Below are 23,520 nucleotides of genomic sequence, written 5' to 3'. Positions count from 1 at the left end.
TGAATATATACGTTTCAGTTTAATTCCTAATTGCATGGTTAAATTTAAAGGACTCTAGTTAAATAAAGTTGCTATTGGAATTTATTTAAATCGGTCATTTGGTTTATTGCAGAAAATAAAAATCAAAATTTATTATAGTCATTTCTATATTTTTATTTCAATAATCTCTAGATCTATATAGTTGTTGTATAAAATTATTTACTTCTGTCATTTACTTCATGCAGAAATTAATATCTAAAGTTAAATGACTACCTTTATTTTTATCCTGATCGTATAGTTGTTGGAATAGTTTATTTAATTCTCACAATAAATTATTGCAGAATTTAAACCTATACTAATTAGTTTATCTCAACCCTAACTAAACAGTATGTAAAAAAAAATATATACATGGGTTTAATTTAGAATCCTGTTATCATTCTGTTTTATAAGTTCAAAAAAAAAAATACATTTGTATATGCAATATATTTTTATATAAAAATATATAAATATATAATTATATATATACAAATACATATATATATATACACTTATATACATAATATATAAATATATATATAAATACTTATATATATAATAATTATATTTTATAAAAAAAAAAAATTAAACAAAAAAAAATGCTATTTAAAACTTTATTTAAAATAAATAAATAAATAAATATAGGGGGTTCGGCTCGGGTGGGCAGCCTTAGTCGATGCCACTGTGGGCGTCCAAAGTGAACGGCCCGAGGGCCGCCACCGTGGGCGACCACAGTGGACGGTCCGAGGGCCGCCACCATGAGCGACCGCAGTGGACGGCCCGAGGGCTACCACTGTGGGCGACCGCAGTGGTCGCCGACCACTGTGGAATCCCACAGTGAGCGGCGCCGTCTGGTACCACCGCCCGTAGCCTTCCCTTCTCCTTCCTGTGCCGAGTTCGGCCATGGCCGCAGCCCAGCAATGTTTGGCCCTGCACCAACAAGAAAAAAAAAATGAAATAAAACCCTAGCCGGTTAGGGCTAGGGTAATGTGGAAAATAAGATATGAAGAATAAAAAAAGGGGGTTATCTCTTTATTAATAAAGAGATTTAGGGTTTGCATGGGTATTGTATAATGAAAAAATAAATCTACATTTAGTTATATAAATATATTTATAAATATAGAGAGATTTAAAATAATATGAACGATTTGGGAAAATTGTATTAATATTTGTTTAAGGAAAAATATATATAATTTAATTATATATATTAAAGAATTTTTATAATTTATTATATATATTAATGTTTATTTTAATTTAGATTTTTAATAATAATGTTGTTTAAGGGCAAATGGTAGATCAAATATTTAATTAGGTGTTCTACACTTTATATATGTTTTTATAAACAAATGGGTTAGTTTAAAACAATATGTTTAAAATTTAAAAATACTTGAAGTTAATCTTTTAGAGACTTAACAATAAATAGGATAAGATTATTTTAGTTATGGGAATTATTTTCACTCTATAGGAAAATATATTTTAAATGAATTATTTGACCCTTTAGCCGAATTTGGTTAAAATACGCTTTTATTATTGTTAGTCATTTATAGACTATATGCTAGAATTAAATTAATTAGTTTCTTCAAACAGTTATTAGTTATGGGAGATTAATTTTATTTTCGTCAATTAAACGTTTTTATTTAGTTAATGACTAAAATCGGTGAATTCATAAATTAATACCTTTAGTATTCCGCATTTGTTTTAAATTATATTTGCTACTCGAGTTAGTGGATAGAGTTAACTCACACTTAGTTAAGACAAACTTGATAGTACTTTTCATAATGGCAATTTAATGTTATTAAGTTGGAATTTTTAAAAAAAAATTTACCCCGTTCTTGCCCTAAATTTTGGGCATGACACAAACCGTAAGGAATTTGGTGAGGAAAGAAAACCTTTTCTTGTAGACTCGGGTACACACCCAATAGCTAATCAGAATACGATCGTTGAGTCTCATGCAATGGATTCTCAACGCCCTATTATCCAACTTTAAACACTAATTGGGGCACGAAATGACAAGTATCTTGGGAGAGTTACTATCTCTCTTGCATAAAGATTATCCCCCTTTTGGAGATTGTAATGCCCCGCCAGGAAACCCCGAAGGGATAAGCCAAAACACAAGAATAGAGTGCAATAATTTTTATTTTTTTAAAGTTACACCACATTAAGATACAACAAGATATTAAAGATTCAGAATTACATAGCGGAAGACATCAACTAACACCTAAAGAGTTTCCCAACGAGATTACTTAAATTTCACAATTCACTTAACTCACACAATTAATCCAATAAGCTGATTATCTTAATAACGAGATAATTCTTAATTAGGATAATTTCTTTCAGAAGATGGAAATATAAATCACAAGCAAAGATTCATCCATTAAGATCTATTCATAATCTTCATTCAAGCTTTTCATTAAAATACAAGCCATACATCTAATATTCTAACACACTAGAATTTCATCATAAACATATGAGATCTTTTCAAGCATACTTAATTTCCTTAACAACAACTGAATATATTCCATTACTCTAAGTTACATTCTTTCATATTCCAATTTATTGCATTTAAAAGACGATTGCATACATGCATCTACGATAAATCTCATCTATACCACTTATGCATTCGATCAAAAGGGCATTCAAGAAAGAACTGCATATAAACATTTAAAGTTAATTCTATCTTATCCACTTATACATTCTAACATAAGCTATTCATACATGATAAAGTTGAATAAGGGAAACATAAGAGAATAACATCACATAACACCATAATGATCTCGGAGTTCACCCCTAAAGTGCTACATCTCCAGGTCTGCTCAACTGCAAGACCCCTCTAATAATTAATAAAGTTAGGAATACAAGAGGTTACACCATTACAATCCGACCATCAAGGCAACACATAAACAATATACAAGCGACCGCATCGGTCAATTAATACATAAACGATCCCTGAAAAGAAAAGGATCCAACTGAACATAATCAAAGCTAATACAAAGGTCCATTGGAGCATCCACAAAACTGAGTCATCACCACCCAAGGTCTAACATGAAACTGAGACTCACAAGGGAAAGAACAATAGGGCGACCCACAAACGTGCTCCTAACAGGAAAAAAATGACAACACACTAGTGAACGTAGGGACAAGTGTCATCACACAACCTAGTATGGTTGCCATGGCAGGTCTTCATAGGTTCTGGCCCCATATGCTGGGTTACCCTGACAACCTAATCCGAACCTCTGACCCATCCAAGCCTCATGTGGACCCACACATCCTCTCGTGAAGACAAGGGTGATGGTTTGCCATTTCAGGCCTTCTCACAGCATGTCGGGTCTATGTTAGCACTCGTCCCATGTGTGAGGCACATTAATCTTACTTAGAGATTACATTCTAATCTACTGTTAGGTTATCACTTATTAGACTCACTTTCGATGGGTTACCCAGCAACCACTTTGGGCGCGGCCCCCAATCGAAAGCCACTTTCCCATACGACACTAGACTAAACTCGGACGAACTCAAAAACCAAGGAATACACATGGTCAAACGAACAGAGTTCAAGAAGGAGGGAACAACCATCTGGTCAAACACGAATCATCATTCGACACCCACATAAAGGATATGACCAAATACGACACTACCACAAAACAATAGTCAACTCGGAACCGAGGACTGAAACAGGTACCCCAAATCAATCCATACAATAGGGTCCTATCAAACAAAGCACGACTTGCCATTACATAAGAAAAAGCGAATACAGAAATTAAACTCGCATAGGTAATATTCAGCAAATACAATCTTTTCCGAATGGATCTAAACATTAAAAGTCTATCAAATTTTCTACATGATCTATGTTTCCAAAAATACACTAGCAGGAAATCATCATTGCAAGGTGAATACAATATCACAATTTGCAATAGTACCATTGTCTATTTCTCAAACAGAGGAAAAATATAAATTAACCATTCATTTTACTAAATGAGAATATCAATAACTAAACAATTTTCCCAAATGATACTTAATTAAATTTCCAAAAGCACATCGTTTAAATTCATAATGTCCAAGGGTTAAATATTCATTTCTAACATTTCCAGGTGGCCTATATCATTAAAATCTTCAAACAATATATATTCTTGAATAAAGTATGCTTTATCTCGAAAATTTTTCCAATATAAACAATATTTCATCTTCCCAAAATATACACAATTAATATTAAATCTTGCATAATAATCTAATTAAATATTCATCAGCATATATACGTTTATTCCCACTAATAAATATATATTATTATATATTAATATTAATTAATAATTGATTAATCACTTTATATAAAAAAAAAGGAATTTTAAACTAATAACTTTATTTATTAATTTTTTCTTTTTTAAACTAAAAAATAAAAAAAAATAAAAAAATATACAAATTAAAAAGGGGGGGGTTTCCACGTGGACCCCACGTGGTCCCCCATGGAAAGCTCACGCAGCCCCCAAAGGGGAAGCGCTGCTTCCCAAGGGAGCACGCAACATTCCCCAAAGGGAGCACTGTTGTTCCCAAAGGGAAGCATGCAACTCCCCTTGGGGTGCACTGCTATCCCAATGGGATACGCAGCTCCCCAACGAAAACAATTATTTAATTTTTTTTTCTTAATTTTTTTCTTTAAAAATTTGCTTACTGTGTAAAACACAGTCTGAAACAAAAACAGTCTCCCAGAGACTAACAAAATTTTATTTATTTTTTTTAAAAAACCAGAACCCCATTTGATATATATATATATTTTTTTAAAACACACAGCTTCATATAAACTTAAAATGAGAATTTTCCCAGCAAGAGTAAAGTTTCAAATCCTTAAACAATTTGAAGAATATCAAACCATGAGTAATTTCTTCAACAAAAAACCCATACTTGGGCAAAATGGGCATTTAAACTCAATACTCAACTATTCTTTCCAACAACATCTAATTTCTAAAATAGAATTTGAATTTGAGAACACCCAATGGAGATTTAAACAAGAGTTCCTCATGAATAGCCATTTTTGATTGATATCCAATATTTGGTTTTGAAAAAGCAAGAACAATACAACCAAAAATCGAAGAGATGGATCTGAATCCTACCTTATCTCGCATTCCTGGCAAGATCTGCTGAAGAGCCCCAATCTGCAGCTCCAGGAATCCTTCCCCATCCAAAACCCCCAAATTTCATCCAAAAAAATCTTCTTTTCCAACAAACATTTTTCCAAAAATATCCATCCTCCAAAATTTCGAAAAGTCTAGGTTATAAAGAAGAGTTGACCAAAATTTCATTTTTTGGAATTAAAATTTTTATTTAGAAATAATTCCCAAAAATTACTATTTTCCAACTATATCAACAAATTAAATTGCTTTTCAATTCAAAATTGATTTTCTCACTCAACTGAAATTTAACCTTTCTATTTCAAAAATGCCAAAAGATTAAATTAATTCTATTGCAATTAAATTTAAATCTTTCTTTTTCAACAGCATATACAAAATGCATTTAATATTCAAAATCAACCATTTAATTGAACTTACTCCCAATTTAAGACGAGCAACCCAATATCAACGATAATCGCATACGAAATCTCGATTAATTTAGTCCATTAATCTTTAATGCACAAACACATATTTAATCAAATTGAATACTAAGGACTAATTAATCAATTTAACCATACACACCAAGCACGCAAACCAAGAAAGTCAACCAGATAGATGACTCGCAAACCCAAACAAAAAGAGAATATCGACGACGACTGGCGATGCTCACTTGAGCACGACTATGGTCAACTAGGGTCTTACGACCACCTAATCCAACTCTAAGGATTAAAGAGGTACACTCAAACCTGCAAATCCAGGTGAAGACAAACCTCGCACTCATGCGGCGTTGTACCTGAAATCTCCTGCAACCAAGAGTCATACATGCATACATATATAAACTTAATGAAAGCGTTAGCCCGATATTAATACCATGAAATAGGAACACTAAATAACTTGCATACAACTAGTGTGGAAACCACATCAACAGCTATGCATTAAATCAAACATCTGACTATAATCATTATATTATGATAAACTAACTAAGATAAAACTAAGATTAGAAATTTATTAGGGCAGGGGTACTACAGAGATGAACCGGATAGCTTCTAATTTTAATTGGAACTAGTCAGGGATCCGTTCAGGGCGTCGAGGTATAGACTCAATGAAGAGGTCTCCCAACCTTGAAAACCAAGGTTTAATATACTCGAAGGTATGGAGGAGAGCTATTCCCGAGCACTGTCGTTGACTTGATTTTCATCAAATTACATTTATTTTATAGTGGGTTGGAGTACTTGGCGTTTAGTCGTTCCCAATTAGGTCGTTCCCCTCACACCAGCCATAATGGCTTTAAGAGTTTTTCAACCCCTCGGGAGGGCAGGCCTGTTAAATATGTACAAATCTCAAACAAAGAAAAATCCTCAAGGGTTTGGATTTCTGATTGTCTAGAAAAAGATAAGAGCATACTCTCCTACCTCTCAGAATCTTCTAAAAACATGAAAGATAGATTTGTTCTTTAACCAGATAGCAAGTTAGGTTCCTAAAAATAAATTTAAAGAATACACAATTTTTAGTCGATTCTCCTTAGGCAACCTGCAAAGACAATGAATCAGTAGTCATATTCTCTTTGTGCGACAAGCATATTCTTTGACAAACATTCTGCAAAAACTGATTATGCTATGAAAAATTCTGAGATAGACAGATAAACAGTCAGGGTCACTCGTCAGAATAATCAATAAAAATCATGAAAATTTGCCTCTTTTTTAATTTTTTACCATAAATACAGAGTCGTACGACAGTATGAAAACTCGTACTATACAGGATCCCAACTCGTACGAGACAGGATTCTAGTTCGTACGACACCTGCAGTTTGTCGTTTCAGCCTGTGGGAAATGTCGTACGAGATGTACGAACGAAAAATCAAAAAATCTGAAATCTGGAAAATAACAAAAAAATAAGCAGTCAGTCTTGGAGGCCGAAAAATGTAGTCTTCTGCCCCACGGTGGGCGTCAGAGATGTGTGTGTGAAAAAGGGTCTGTAGCTGCAAGCACAACACTTCAATTAAGTCATTATATGTATGGTTAGTAAATAATAATCAATCAATAATAAACCATAACAAAGCGACTAATTGCCTTCTAAAAGATGTGAGTATAAGATTGCTCTCAGATTTTTATAAGCAATACTAGTGACTAGACTACACCAAGATGAAGGATTTAATCTATATGATATTAACTATATGGATGCAAAATGGATGAATAATTCAAGCAAATAACGAATTCAAGCAATATGGATTCAAGCAAATATGGATTCAAGCAATATGGATGAGTAAAACTAAATATGGATGCAAAATGGATGAATAATTCAAGCAAATAACAAATTTAAGCAATATGGATTCAAGCAAATATGGATTCAAGCAATATGGATGAGTAAAACTAAATATGGATGCAAATAATATGGATTCAAGCAATAATGGATGCAAATAATCTAAAAAGCACAATATATCTTCAATGACTCCAGAACGAAATTAGCGTGATAATAATCTCCAAGCGTGTTCTCAAAAATCTCTGGGGTGAATTGGAATGAGAGCTGAAGACTGAATTTATAGAGAATCACAAGAGAAAAGATAAAAAAAAGCTCAATTTAGGATTAATTGCAAATAATTGAGAAATCAGGTTTAGTTAACCTTGAGATAGATTCCAATTATAGTTTAATTGAAATGCATTCAAATTAGAAGTCCAAGTTGCATTGGAAATAATAATAAATTAATTCCATGCATTTGTGATAAAAATAGATAATTCTTTTATTTATTCAAGAAAAGAGTCTTTTCAATGCAACTGAACTTCTTTTTCTGAAAAGCTTTGAGTTCTAATTTTAGAGAATAATTCAATAATTCAATTAATTGTTTTTCTGATTTCAAGTTCTAAATTTAGAAAAAGAAATAATATCTCAAGTTTGATTTCTCTCTCAATTCAATTCTTTTATTTTAATTTCAATTCAACTCTTGTTTTGTAATTAATTCCTCTTTTGTAATAAATTAATTCTTTTTGCATGATTAAATGGCAGTTTTATTAATTAATTAAATAAGATAATTGATCAAAATGATATTCTTGGAAATGATTCAATTAATTAAATAAACATTTAATTAATATTGAGTAATTGATTTGCCATGTGATATTTGATGATTAAAGAATTAATAATGTGCTCAAGATTGATTTATTGCCTTTGGTTAGGACCTTGGTAAAGTTGTTGAGATTAGGGGCTCATGGTTTAGATGACCATTTTTAGGGTATTACAGTAAGTGGCTACATTAATGCTGCAATATTAGGAATAAACCTTCTAATGAAGTTAATCCTACCTATGAGTCTTTGAAGTCCCTTCTTATGTACTGGTAATGGTAGTGCAAGTATGATTGTTATCCACTCAGGGTCAATGCTAATACCATGTTTAGAAATAATATATCCCAACAATTTGCCTTCATGGAAAACGAATATGCTCTTTTTAGGATTCAATGAAACTCCATACTCCCTGCATCTCTCAAATACCTATCTGAGATGGTCAAGATATTCATTAGATGTTTTAGAAAACATAGTAATATCATCTAAGTAAACTAGAACAAACTTGTTGATCAAGCCTTGAAAAGCCATGTCCATTGCTCTTTGGAATGTTGCCCCTGCATTGGACAATCCAAAGGGCATTTTCTTGTAATTCATTGTACCCCACTTGGTGCTAAATGTTGTTTTATATTGGTCTTCTTCTTTGACCAAAATTTGGTTAAATCCTGAATAACCATCAAGAAATGAGAATCTCTTTGAACCTGATACAACCTACAAAATTTGTTTCATTGAGGGCAACGGGTAATGGTCTTTCATAGAGGCTCTATTTAGGTCTCTAAAATCAATACACAGTCTGAGTTCTCCATTCTTCTTCCTAACAGGAACTAGATTAGACACCCAGGATGTGTGTTTGATTGGAAATATGATATTTCCTTCAATCAACTTATTTATCTTAGTCTTCATAAGATGCTCTAATTTTGGATTAAGAGGCCTTTGTTATTGCCTAACTGGTTTTGCATTGTCTACCAATTTTATGGTATGCTAAGCTAAGTAAGGATCAAATCCTTTCAATTCTTCATACCTCCATGCAAATATATCATTGAATTATTTACAAAGTAATACAGAAGCATGCCTTTATTCAGAAATACATACCTTGCCAATTTTCAGCAGCTTGTCCTTGAATATTTCAATGGGCTCATAGTGTTCCTCCTTCACAAACAAGTTGTCATTGTCCTTTCTAACCTGGTCATCTGTATTAAAAATAGATTCAAGGGTTACCAAACCCTTGGGAAACTTATTATTTTTTAGTTGAAGAAACTAATTTTCATACTATTGATTGAAATTACATTGATTTCTGGCAGAAAACTCAACTTCTTCAATTAGGAAGTTTGCAATCTGCTCATCCGAGTCAAAAACCTGCCAATTAATAGTGTTATTTGGAACTAAGGGCCTTACAACAACTTTAACATACTGTTTTCTATCAATATTTTCTATTTCTTTTGGAATATCAAACTGAGCACCTAAGGCAACAAGCCTATCTGCTTCTTTGTTCTAATTTCTAGGTATGGACAACAAGTTAAAAGCCTCAAAATCTTTAATCAAATCCTAGATTCTATGATTATAAATCTTTAAAACATCATTTTAGGTGACATGAATGTTTCTAAGTTGATTCACCACTAATTCACTATCACCAAAGACTTTTAAACACTTAATATTTTTCTTTCTAGCCCATTCCAGACCATGAGCAAGTGACTCATATTCTGTTGTATTATTTGTGCGGCTGAAAGAAAATTTGAAAGCAGTGAAATATTTAATACCTTTGAGTGAAACAAGCATAACACCACCTCTAGAACCATTTTTACCTCTTGAACCATCAAAGTAGAGTTGCCAAACCTGATTTTTTTGCTCTTGATTGCTGGTTCTGTTATTTTTCATCTTTCTCAAGGTTAGGAACATCAATAACTTCCTCATGAATCATGTAAATACCAAGTCCTACTTCATCCATGTTGTTGAAAGGATCTTCTTCAGTATTCTGATCTGCCCACTCATCCAAAATTACATCGAGTATACCCTCATTTTTTTATTTAAGGGGTAAATGCTTTTGACCTGAAGCTATGAACTAGTGAGGCCACAAACGGGGGACCTCATCCCCACACTTCACTTGTTCAAATCTGTGAGCACAATGGCCCAACAAAGGCACAAGGCCTTGCGAGAACAAAGGCCCAACAGGGATTTGATCCTTGGTGGTCGCTTCACCAACGAAGTGTTTTAACCGCAGCACTACTTGTCTGAAGACTATACTTACATCGGGTATACCCTCAATAGGTGTGTTCAGATCTTGAATAGCGGTTACTTCTTCATGTGCATGGACAAGAATATCTACATTTGTGGGACTTGGTGTGTATGTTTCCAAATGGTCATTGGCCAAAGGTTCTGATTTGATGGTCACCTTAGTGCCATATCTGGTTCTAAAGAACATGTGAGACCAATCAGAGGAAAGGTAACCTCCCAACTTAGCTATGAAATCTCTAGATAGGTAGATAGAAAAATATGATGGTAAATCAATTATATAGATATTATGAGGGATTATGAAGTTAGGACAGGCATGTAAGGTTAGACCAAGGTCTTTGATAACTCCAACTGACTTTACTGTCGTACCATCTAGCTAGACAACTCCTCTAGAAATGGGTTCATATGTCAAACTAAGTTTGTCAACTAGCTGTTTAGGCATTATAGAACTATTGGCTCCTAAATCTATCATGCAATTATGGATTAGATGATGGCCTATTATTAAGGTCACATAAAAAGGAGGTTTTTCTATTTGGGTTGGCTAACTACTCTTATCCTGAGTATCATTGGCTAGCACAACTTTATGATGATCTTTCTAAGGCTCATTGATCAAGGAAATATTAGCTAAGGCTTCCAGCAGCATGTCTTTTTGACCGGGAATGTGCAAAGCATCTATCATAGACATGGAAACAATGGTCTTTTTCATAGATTCAACAATATTGAAAGATGGACCACTAACCTTTTGCTATACTTTTGGAACAACAGGCTTTGGCTGAGTTGATTTAGGTTGAAAGTGTACTTTTTGTTGTTGTCTCATTGTTGTAGGTTGTCCTCTTGGTAAAATCTACACATTTTGGATAGGTGGAGGTACCCTAGCAGCTTGCTGGCTTGTAGAAGAATGTTGTTTTGAATTGCCTTGCTATTGTTTTGCCTTATCAGCTTGCTACTGACTAGTTCCAACTTGTTGTCCATTCTTTATAGCTTGTTGATAATTTGTAGCTTGTTGTCCAATGTCAATAGCACACTTTTTTGACCTTGTGTTAGCTACAATAGGTGTATGAGGCTATTTTTGCACTTGTTCCTGATTAACACCACAAAAATCTTCACCCTTCCAATTTAGTAAAGTAACCTTAGGACCTTCTAGTTCTTCAATAACCCTTGCATCCTGAAAAGACGTAGAATTATTTTGTGCCATCAAAGCATGTGACTGTGCATGCATTGCATTCAAGCAGGATGCTTGATTATGGGCTTGTTGGCATGGAAAACACCAATTTTGTGCCAAGTTGTTTTGAACAGGGACAATCTCTTTTGAATTGCTAGTAGTATTCTGGTTATATTGTTGGTTTTATCTATTATTATAATTTCTTCTTTGATTCTGAGGATCATTTTGGTAATTGGGTCTATTAGGCTGATATTGGGGCTAGCAAGGTTTGTAATTTTGACCTTGCTGATTTTTAAGGCTCACTAAATCATTGCTAACAGTCTGCAATAATTTTGCCATCTTTTCTTGGGTACCCTTGAGCTCTTGCGGCTCTGAATTTGTTGTAACAACATTGTTATGAGCAAAATTTTGGAATCCTAGTGCTGGAACAACGGGTAATGCAACTAAAGGGGGTACTTGCAAAGGCATTAAAGGTTGAATATCAAGAAACATAGGCATAAGAGGCCTAGGGAAAATTTTACCAGCTTGTATAAGGTTGTTTTCTTCTCTAATAGATATGTCATAAACTTCTGGTAATGTAACCCCACCCATAGACTGAATCATAACAACAATATCGATGTTTAAGGCCCTCAAATAATATAAAAATGCATGTTCAGCAGACGGTTTTACCGTTGTAGGAATTCTATTCCAGGTTCGCTCAAAACGGTAGTTGAAATCAGTCATCTGCTCTTGCACAACCCTCTTAATAGTGATCATTTGCTCAACCAATGACAGGTGATCTGACTTATCTACAAATTTCTTTGTTAGCTAATCACCTAAATCATCCCAATCATTAACTGAATTAATTTGCAAACCTCTGAACCATTCGAGTGCTTTGCCTTTGAATGATGCTGCTAGTAGCCTGAGTGCTACGTTCTCTTGGGTTATATGGTGAACTGCACACAAGGATGCAATATCTCTTATGTGCTCAATGAATGTGACATGGTCTTCACTAGTGAAAATAGGGAGACTTTTTAGAGCTACTCTTGGTATGGGATCATGTTGGGTCAGATTTAAAGGGTTGCCTCCATTAAAGGGTACAAAAGCATGTTCTCTTGGTATGGCCATTAGAATTAGTTGAATATTTACTGGTGGATTAATTGGTAGATTTTGGGTAATAAATGGTTGAACTAGAGTTGTTGCAAAAATAGGATTTATACGGGTGGCAAAATTAAGTTGAGAATTAGACAGAGGAGAAGAATTAGACAGAAAATTAGAATTTGGGATCTCAAGAAAATCTTCAACTGATGCATCTGCTGAATTTGTTGTTTTCTCTATCTTTTTCATTGTTCTTGACCTCCTCTGTGATGGTGGTAGTTCAGTGTGCTCAACTGAATCCTCACTTTGTCTGGTTTGATACTTTCTCATATGGTATTAAGACATGTTCTGCACATAAAACCAAAAAATAGAGTCATCGGGTACTTAGAAAATAACCTCAAAAGGCTAGAATACTGTTGTTAATATCAAAACAACAACAAAAATGGAGCTTTTTTGAGTTGTAACAGCTCAAACGTGTCCCACGGGGCGTGCCAAAAATTGTTGTCATGGAGGATTGCACCTGTGATGCTAAATGTGAAACCAAGCAATGTTGTGAAAGATGGAAACACCTTCGATCCTGTGGGTTGCTCAAATTGAAGGTGAATCTCTGGAGACCAAGCTGGCTTCCTGTCTTGATGGATCTCCTACAACTAACTTTTTATGAGAAAAGGGTAAAAATCTTGCATGTGAAGAAAAACCTATCCTAATGGAGGTAATACACCAAAATTATGAGTTTTAAATTACTGCACTAAAACTATAACAACTGCAATACTGAATGAAACACTTCACAAGTCAATTAGACCACTAAATTCATAAACAATTTATCAAAAGGTTCGAAGCTATCCAACTTCTGCACGTAAGAAAAGTGAATTTTCACAACATACAGGGAATAAAAAAACTAGGTGAAAACAACCCACAACCTGAATCACTGTAAAATTATCCTATTTCTGCAAAGCAAAAGCATGATGGAGCAAAGGATTGTAAAAATCACAATAACCCTATCAAATCACTCACCTAACAATGAAAAAATAAGAACTACTAACAAGGAAATAACTCTGTATTATAAAACTGAATGAAAATATAACTCTATTACAATAACTGAAAACTGCTAAGTGTTGAGATACAATGTTTTTTGTTGTATGTGTAAGAAAAAAGAAAGAACCAGAGGAACAAAAAGGAGGAGAAAAGGATATATAGCTAATTCTCCTTCAAAAAACCCTAAAATGAAAAATTGCATGAGAAAAAGTCTTGGGCACCTAAAAAACTCATGTGTAGCCATGCCAAAAATACCCTCCAATGCTCAAAATAGGTCTGCCACTGATACTGCATGAAAAAGATCCTTTGTGCTAAAAATAGAATTTTCATCTCTGTTGCCAAAAATAGCTCTCCGAAAAAGAACCCCACTTCTAAAAAATTTGAATAACAGCCTGAGCCAAATATAGAACTGAGAAAACAACTTGTTCACTAAAAATATGCATGACAATCTGCTGCTTAAAATAGCTCATGAACTGAAAACAACTCCCTCTCTGAAAACTGCATGCCAAGCTGAAAATTATAGCCTCAAGATTAAAATATATGCCTCTCTAAAAACTGCATGAAAGGGAATATTACCTTTGCTTTCTTCCCTAAAAAAATACTTTTATTTTAATCACTTAATTAAAACAAACTGTTTTAATTAAATGATTGAAATAAAATATTAATTTTCCCTTTAAAACAATTTATTTTTTAAAAGTTATAAATTTTGCATTTTAATAGAGTTTTATTAAGATTTTCTTGAAACTAAATATTAATATTAATCGAAGCTATAAAAGTAGCATTCATAGCTCTTAACATTTTCTTATTTATATGCGAGTCCTAAACAACTGCTAAAAGATAAAGCTTAATAATTTCCCAATATTCTTGAAAAATTCAACTGGGAAGCCATCAGGGCCTGGAGCTTTACCTTTTTTCATATGAAAAACATCTTCCACCTCCTGCAACGAAATAGGGAGAATGAGACCCATATTCAAATCATTGGAAACCAGCGATGGAATGCAAGCAAGAATAGCGGATTCCTCTTGAGTAGGAAGAGAATCATTTGTAAATAGGGACAAGAAATACTGAAAAGCTTCCAGATAAATTTCACTCAAAGAAGAATGTTGAGCTCCCCCCGAAGACACCAGAGAGGTAATGAGAGTGTCATTTCTTCGAGCTCTGATAGAGTTATGAAAGAAAGCGGTATTCTTATCTCTTTCCTAAAGCCAATAAATTTTGGACTTCTGTTTCTAGAAGATCTCCTCTAGAAGAACCCATTCCTCTAGTTCCTTAACTACCAAAGACTCCTCCTTACTGAGCTCTAGGGAAAGATCTTAATCATGAATAACACAAGTGATAGAATCCAATTGAGCTTGCACAACCATTTTATTAAAGTGGAGATTTTGAAAACACTGTCTATTCCATGTCTTAAGCTTATACTTCACATATTCCAGACTTTTGACAAAAGTATGCATAGTTGTGCCATAAGAAGGCTTTCCTTCATACCACCAATCATTCATTAAATCCTAGAAAATAAATATCATGCAACCACATGAGATAAAACTTAAAGGAGGGATTATTTGAGATTTTAGGGGGAAGCATGGAGATTTTAATTGGCTAGTGATCAGACCCTCTCCAATCCAAGATCTCTGAACTAGTACATTCCATCTACCACTCAGCCAAAAGCAAGAGACAAGAAATATATTCAGTCTCTCAGAAATAGCTCCCCTTCTCCTATTATTCCAAGTAAAGATACCATTAATTGGCTTCACATTGATAACATTCAAGAATTCAATATTTTCATTAAGGAGGGTGGTAGAAGGATCAAGCCTAGCCATATCCCCTCTTTTTTCTTCCAAGCTACAAACTTCATTGAAGTCCCCAACAATAACCCAAGGAAGAAAGGGTGCCAGAGAATGAATAAGTCTGATATGCACCCAAAGTTGTGATTTGCCCAAGATATCAGTGGGAACATAAACATTAGTGAGAAGACAAGTTTCACTTGATTCCAAACTAGTAGAAACCATGGAGAGAGAGGAATGACTTTAAATTTACCATTGAGGGATAACCTTTCTAGGATCCCAAAAGAGAGCCATTGTGTCATACATGCCATGGGCACCAATGCATTGACATACACCACAAGACCAAATACTGGGAGATCCATTTACCATACCTTTAACAGTTAACTTAGTTTTATGAATAAATACAAAATCAAGGAAATGAGAAGCAATCAAATCCTGAACAACCTTTTGTCTAGGGGTGCTATTCAAACCCCTTACATTACATGATAAAGAAATCATTTATGGGGATGGGAGAAGTGGGAATCAATGGGTTTCACAGACCCTGACTCAACCAATGTATCCCCAATAATCTTGACTTTCTCTTGATCTGTCTTTCATCCACTCCTTGAGGGTTTTTTTGAAGGCCCTTTCTTAAGGGGCTTTTGTTGTAGCCCTAAAGTAGGAAAAGATTTGTTTCTCTTCCCTGATTCCAAGGCTACCTTAGCTGGAGAAAAAGCTGACACCATCACAACTAATCATCTGGCCCAGCCTGAGTCCCTTCTAAAAATTTGGCACCTATACCTTGAGAAGGCAAATCCATTACCATCTGCCCATCCTATTTATCCACAGCAGATAAATTTTGATCCCCCCTCTTTGCCTTCCTTTAATGCCACTCCTTGTAGCTTAGGACGAGAGGATGACTCAGCTGGAATACCCTCCTCTTGAACCAAATCATCCAAAACCTCAAACTTGTTAAATATTCCTATTGTCATGGAGGATTGCACTCGTGATGCTAAGTACAAAACCAATCAATCCTGTGAAACATGGAAAAACCTTTGAGCTTGTGGGTTGCTCAAATTGAAGGTGAATCTCCAGAGACTAGGCCGACTTCTTGTCTTGATGGATCTCCTACAACTAACTTTTTATGAGAAAAGCGTGAAAAGCTTCCATGTGACGAAAAACCTATCTTAATGGAGGTGATACACCAAAATTGTGAGTTTTAAACTACTGCACTAAAAATATAAGAACTACAATACTAAATGAAATACTTCACAAGTCAATTAGACCATTGATTTCATAAAAAAATTGTGAAAAGGTTTGAAGCTATCCAACTTCTGCACGTAGGAAAAGTGAATTTTCACAACATGCAAGCAATCGAAAAAACTAGGTGAACACAATCCACAACCTAAATCACTATGAAATTATCCTACTTATGCAAAGCAAAAGCGTGACGGAGCAAAGGATTGTAAAAATCACAATACCTCTGTCAAAACGCTCACCCGACGATGAAACAGAAAGAAATACTGACAAGGAAATAACTCTATATTGTAAAACTGAATGAAAATATAACTCTATTACAATATCTGAAAAACTGCTAAGTGTTGAGATACAATGATTTTTGTTGTATGTGTAAGAAAAAAGAAAGAACCAGAGGGAAAAAAAGGAGAAAAGAATATATAGATAACTCTTCTTCAAAAAACCCTAAAATGAAAAATCTCATGAGAAAAAGCCTTGGGCGAATTTGCCCAAAATAGCCTTAAAAACTCATGTGTAACACTGCCAAAAATAGCCTCCAATGCTCAAAATAGGTCTGCCATTGATACTGCATGAAAAAAAGACCCCCTATGCTAAAAATAGAATTGTCATCTCTGTTGCCAAACTTTTGAAAAAATTGCATGACAACCTAAGCCAAATATAGAACTGAGAAAACAACCCCTTCACTGAAAATCTGCATGACAATCTATTCCTAAAAATAGCTCATGAACTGAAAATAACTCCCTCTCTAAAAACTGCATGCCAAGCTGAAAATTCTAGCCTCAAGATAGAAATATTTGCCCCTCTAAAAACTGCATGAAAGGGAATATTACCTTTGCTTTCTTCCCTAAAAAATACTTTTATTTTAATCACTTAATTAAAACAAATCATTTTAATTAAATGATAGATATAAAATATTAATTTTCCCTTTGAAACAATTTTATTTTCTACAAGTTATAAATTTTGCATTTTAATAGAGTTTTATTAAGATTTTAGTAAACTAAATCTTAATAAAATTAATTCAAATACAAATTCAAATAAAAATATAAGAGGCTTTTATTAAAGCCTTTAAACCTCCTTGCGTGAGGGGCTCACTATACATCTTAGGTTTAATGACTTCAAATTCATGGACCTCGGCTTATTTTGATGTATGATTCATTTTTAATGAAATGATAAATAAAAACAAAGGCCCATTTTGAGGTAATTAGGGCATGAAGAGGGAAAAGGGAAATAACCCTAAAAATATGGCATTTCATTTGGTCTTCTTTGAGGAAAACTCTCTGCTTGGTGACCTTGCATGTTGAGTTGATACTCGAACTAGGGTTTTAAAGTTCAAACTTTCTTTGCATGCTTTTGGGTTAAACTCTAGAATTTAGTGGCTTTTTCCTTCTTTGTCGCTCTTTATGCACACATGCCAAGTTCTGATATGGATCTAGGGCTCGTACTTTTGCTTGAACAAATGGTTTTTTCTACACAATCTCATACTCGGCTTTGCATGGTAGGTGTTTTATATCCCCATTTATGCAGACTTATCATTTATCTTTTAGAAAGAATAAAAGCATATTTTTTTCCTTTACCTTACTGCATGTATTTAGGGTTTTGGCATAAATGCTTTTCCCATGTCTGAAAATGGACTGTAATGTGTCATATTTTACATTTTCACTGTGTATCTCCATACCTAGGGTTTCATGTTGTGACTGGGGATAATCTCATTGTGAGATGCTATATTCAGACTGTAAATGATTTCTTTGTTGATCTTTAATTATGTATGATAATGGTTGATGTCTTTCTTCAAAATGTGGAAGAATATCTTCAATACCACTCATGCAGTTCTTTTTTCAACTTGTTCTTTTGTCCTGTTATAAATCATTCTTTTGGCTGAGATAATAAAATGACCGCTTATTGTGTATATCTTTCTTTTTATGGCTGCCATTGCTTCATAAGTTTGATCATTTATATTTCTCATTGCCTTATTATAGCTGCTATATTGACTGTTAATGGGCACTTATTTTGCTACTCAAACTTTGAGGCCGACTGTAACTATCAGTATGTGGTAATGAGTTATCCATTGCCTTAGAACCATGACATTTATCATTCTTGGCATGAGATAATTTGAATTGTTTGTTGTTCTTATTCCTTGAGGACTATCTTTTGCTTAGAGATTGTTGAAACCCTAATGAATTTGTCCATGTTTTGAGTTGTGATGGCAGTGTCTATAGTGATAAATACTTTTCTTTCTGCTCTAGTCAAGGCTTCTTTTCTGATCCTTAATTTTTATGACTATATTCCCCGCGAGTGATTGTCTTGAGTGCTTGATGACAGTATATATAACAGTGGCATCTTAGAGAGATGTCTAGAATTAATTTATAATCTACTACCTGGATTGCTAAGCTTATCGCACCACTGAATGCTCCATCTACTCTACATACTGATTTTTGTATCACTGTTACTCTTTGTTGTCAAAAGATTCTTAGGTCTTTATGGACTATGATAAGAACAAGAATAAAAAACTTATAACTATGCAGTAATATCAAATGATTTTGTCCTTAGCTAGTTGTTAGATCTAATGTTTTTTTTTTAACTTTATCTATGAATAGTGATCCTTATGCTAGCAAATATTATTGTAACTATCTTTTATTTTTCCCTTTGAGTGCACTGTAGGTAGTTGTGATGCCATTGTGTTTGCTTTCTCTTTAACAGTCCTTACTATATTTTGTATATATCATTTTCATTGTTTATCATCTTTGGAGGCTTTATACTTTAGCTGCAAGTGTTCAGTGATCTCCTCGTCTCACTTTCATGACTGCAACTAAATTGTCCTGATATTGTCTTTATACTCCTTTGGTTTGTTTTTTCTCTTTTGGTGATGATGCAATGAAGGTGTCAAGACTAAGATCTCTGTCTTATGGCTGAGGTTGCTCCTCTCATGGCAAGGTTTACTTATGGTGCTCATGCTATTCACTGTCTTTTTCGAAAAACTTTATCATTGTTCTTTATTCACTGTTAATGACTATATCATTGAAAGTGTGAGATAGGTATAATCTATGATTTTTAGGCCTGCAACTTCAATACACTGTATTTGTGTCTATGGCCCTTTACATTATGATTGCTCATTGTTTTGGGCTGCTAGCTTCGATAGTGAATAAATTCATTGTACATCTGCCTCACTTGCTTCTCTCTTCACGGCTGAGAACTAATCATGATGATATTCTATATGCCATGAATTTCTTGGGTATTGTCACATTGTAACCATAGCTTTCTATGTGTCTTTAGACTGTACTTGCTTCCTTTATATATGTTAGATGCATCTTTCACTGCTAAATAATAGTGATTTCTATTTGGAGAAAGTTAACAGGCTGCTCTGAGTCATTGAATATATTTGCACCTTTAAATTAAGTATTTTAAAAAGTTACTGCTTTTATATTGTTGTAGCTTGTCTTGGTATTGTTTCTATAAGGAAGATTTGTGAACGGTTCACTGGATTGGAAAGAAACATTGTTCTATGCACTGTTTTAGGTTGATTGTGACCTTCGCTTGAAGATTGGTAGCTTTGAGACCTTTTGCACTAGCTCTCATGTCCGAGAATGGTTTTATAAAATCCTCTACCACTGTCGTCTATTTCATTGGACTGCATTTTCATTATGGTCATTGTGAATGCTATTTGTGTTCATGTCACTGTCATAGTGAAGTAATTTGCTACATGATTTATTTTCACTTATATGATCTCATATCATTGTTATAACATCACCTTTGTGTTATTGAACTTTGAAACTGATTGTTATTAACCCTTAGACTGTATCAAATTTTTATAGTTGCATGTAGGTGATCCAAGTGTTGGGCATGTATAAGGGGACAAGCTTATGCTCAAACTTCTTAAAGTCTACATTTCTGGTATTGCCTGCCTTTTGAGGGCTTCTCCATGAATCTTATCTTTCAAGATGATTATAGTTTGTTCAAAAACTTTCCATTTGGTTCCATTATCTATCCTTTTTTTACTACTAACTTCTATCATAGACCCTATGAGGTAAGAAATTGTCCTAATGTGAGAACTGTAACTTCCTGGGATGACTATGAGTTTATGCTTTCCTGTGATCTTTCATGTCGTAACTCTGCATTAACTCCATGCAATCATTGTGTATAGTCTATAATTTATTGTAACAAGAATTATCATTTTTTGTTAAAATCATTGTCTTACAAATATTGTCTTTTCTATTCCATGACCAGGATGTCTCTTCTCACTGTATTGGAATAATCTAGATGATTGCACTCACTTAAAACCAATAAGGTGCTGCTACATAGTCACTATACTGCTCTTAATATGGTTGGTCTTATCTTTATGCCATATACGGTGAATGCTTTATGATGAAGACCTTTTTATTATGGAATACATTGACTGTTGAAACTGTATCTTACAATATATGTCTCTTGAACTGTATATGGATATTTGACCCTTTTGACTGTGCTAGCTATTATTTGATAGTGATTCACTCAAAGCCTTTCTTTATTTTTCTACCTCCATTGATGTTATGAACAAAACTTGTCATAGATGCTATGACCACCTATAATTGTTTTTATCCTCTTGATAAATATTTGCAAAGCACTATCTCTTTTGTGTCATTTTAATTCAAGAAAACTATGTTCATGTCAGTATGCCCACTACTCTGTTGTACTATCTTAGACATTGTTGTACTGTTAGGGATATGAACCTATACTTTTGACATTGAAAAGTTGGTCTTCATGGTTTTACATCTCTACATGCAATGGTGTTATTACCCTAAAGGGCTGCTCACTTTGCTATGTTCATGTCGCATCATCATGATAACCATATTTATGTGAAGGCTCTTTGATCTATCCTTTTACATTACTTGTGTAGCTGACTGCTGCAACATTAGCTTTGCACTGTGCTCACTGTCATTTATGGACATTACTACTCTTTGTGTAACCATATTGACAAAAATATTTCTTTTATATCCAAACCATTGCCATTATCTCATGAAGCTCTATAAAGGATGACTGTAAATTAATCTTTTGGTATTGATTTTGGTGACTGCCTTTCTCATGATGGCTGCACTAACCGGTTAAACTCCTCTCCATTCTACTATCATTGATCACTGATGAAACTATGATTGTCTTAATGTTACAATCTCTTTCATTGTTTCATAATGCTCTATTTACCTCATTGTCTTATACTTTGATTGCATTGATAATACCATCCATTTCACTGTTACAAGTGTCCTTTTGAAAGATTCTCATGACTGTTCATTGGCTATAATCTCTTCAATGCCTAGTGGCCTGTTGTTTGGATACCCTTGCAACATTCATCGTCTATATAGGTTGTTGACTGTCTTCATGACAGTTTTGGTTTCCTTCTCACTACCTTCATAGAGATAGGAATGATCACTGTTACATATGGCCTTTATACCTACTATTGGATCTACGAACAAGGTTTTGTCGATCATATTAGTGATAATCATGAATGACTGTGTAGATTACGTCTGTATACCCCCCATTCACTGTGTATTGAGATTATTGTTCCTTTTGATGGTTTTAACTAATCATATCTTTGTTTGCATTTCACTGTATTTTGGGTAATGTTATCTTTATATTTGAATCATTGTATTGTTCTCATACTGTTCTGCACTTGCGTGATGGTTCTAGTTAGTTGTCCCTCATTGAGTGCAACCATTTTTTTATTGTTGTATATGCTGCCACTGGATGGTAGTTTATACTATCATTGAGTGACAGTATATGGGACTTTGGATATGATTCTACTCCATGAGGTAGCTTATTAGTGTCACCCTGTGAGTAGTGACATGTATGTTGATCTCAACCCCCTCGGGAGCCCATTTTAACCCACATACATGATATTTATAAAATGAAAACCTGTATCTGCACATGAAACAAACAAGTTAGATAAAAACATGGTTCTTGTAGACTTCTCATGGCATCACATCTACACTATTTCTCTTATGTTCTGAATCTGATATAGCAGTGCAGGCACACTAGGAGTGGCATTGTGTATGTAGCAGTGAAAGGAATAACCTGGAGCTCTAACAAACCATTTTATCTCTCTCTTTCAGGTCATCACATGGAGTGGATAATGGAATGCTTGGATCAACAAAACTGGTCAGAAGAATCTTCTTCAGAACTCATCAATATATCTAGGGAATGATGGGTTATTTCTTTTCCTTCTTCATACATTCTTCTTCTTCTTTTGTGTTTACATTTCTATGATCAATGAGATCTTTTCTCAGTTATTCTCATGGTTTGTGTGGGATCTTGTAAACAATTGCTTTTCATAAATAAATATGTATTTTATGCAATGTTAAACATGAATATCTCTTGTTTGGTTTAAACAATTGCACATCTGAAAAAGAATACTTTGTATTACATACATGTTTATTTAAAAGTGAAATCTGAAATTTATATCTTTCCACATCTCTCTAATGCAATCTTGTTGAAGAAACTAAAATAATTTTGTGTACCTCTTTTTGTTTTAGTATATAAGGCCTGTAATAGGTCACCAAATTTAGGTGTGATAAAAATTTGGTAACAATTCCCTAATTCTATCTATCCATCCAAGCTCTCTTACGTCCCCTACCCTTATTGTGAGGCTTTATAGGAATAAATCATTCCTTATGAGCATTTCCATCAGGAAAGGGAGCCTTCCCCAAATCCTCCCTAGGGGAAGACTGAGGCAGGCCAAAAGTTGTTGAATGAGATGCCTTATTTATGGGACATTTTCACTACAAATAACCATACTCGTGATAGATTCAACATCTAAATGGAAAAGTCTCATTATCTAGTTGTTGAATCCAAGAAGGGGATCCCAAACAAATTTC

At 34.0% G+C, this 23,520-nt stretch overlaps 1 long non-coding RNA gene across 1 annotated transcript in view; it reads left to right on the top strand.

Moving 5' to 3' along the window:
• Positions 1–22,941, top strand: part of LOC131063367 (uncharacterized) — a 60,755-nt gene extending 37,814 nt beyond the window's left edge. The window contains exon 2 of the long non-coding RNA XR_009111051.2: positions 22,668–22,941. This is a non-coding gene — a long non-coding RNA (uncharacterized LOC131063367). The remainder of the gene's footprint in view (positions 1–22,667) is intronic.
• The last annotated feature ends 579 nt before the right edge of the window (positions 22,942–23,520 follow it).

This window comes from Cryptomeria japonica, chromosome 10 (genome assembly GCF_030272615.1).
Source record: "Cryptomeria japonica chromosome 10, Sugi_1.0, whole genome shotgun sequence".
Lineage (NCBI taxonomy): Eukaryota > Viridiplantae > Streptophyta > Pinopsida > Cupressales > Cupressaceae > Cryptomeria > Cryptomeria japonica.
This window is presented reverse-complemented; position numbering and strand designations above follow the sequence as displayed.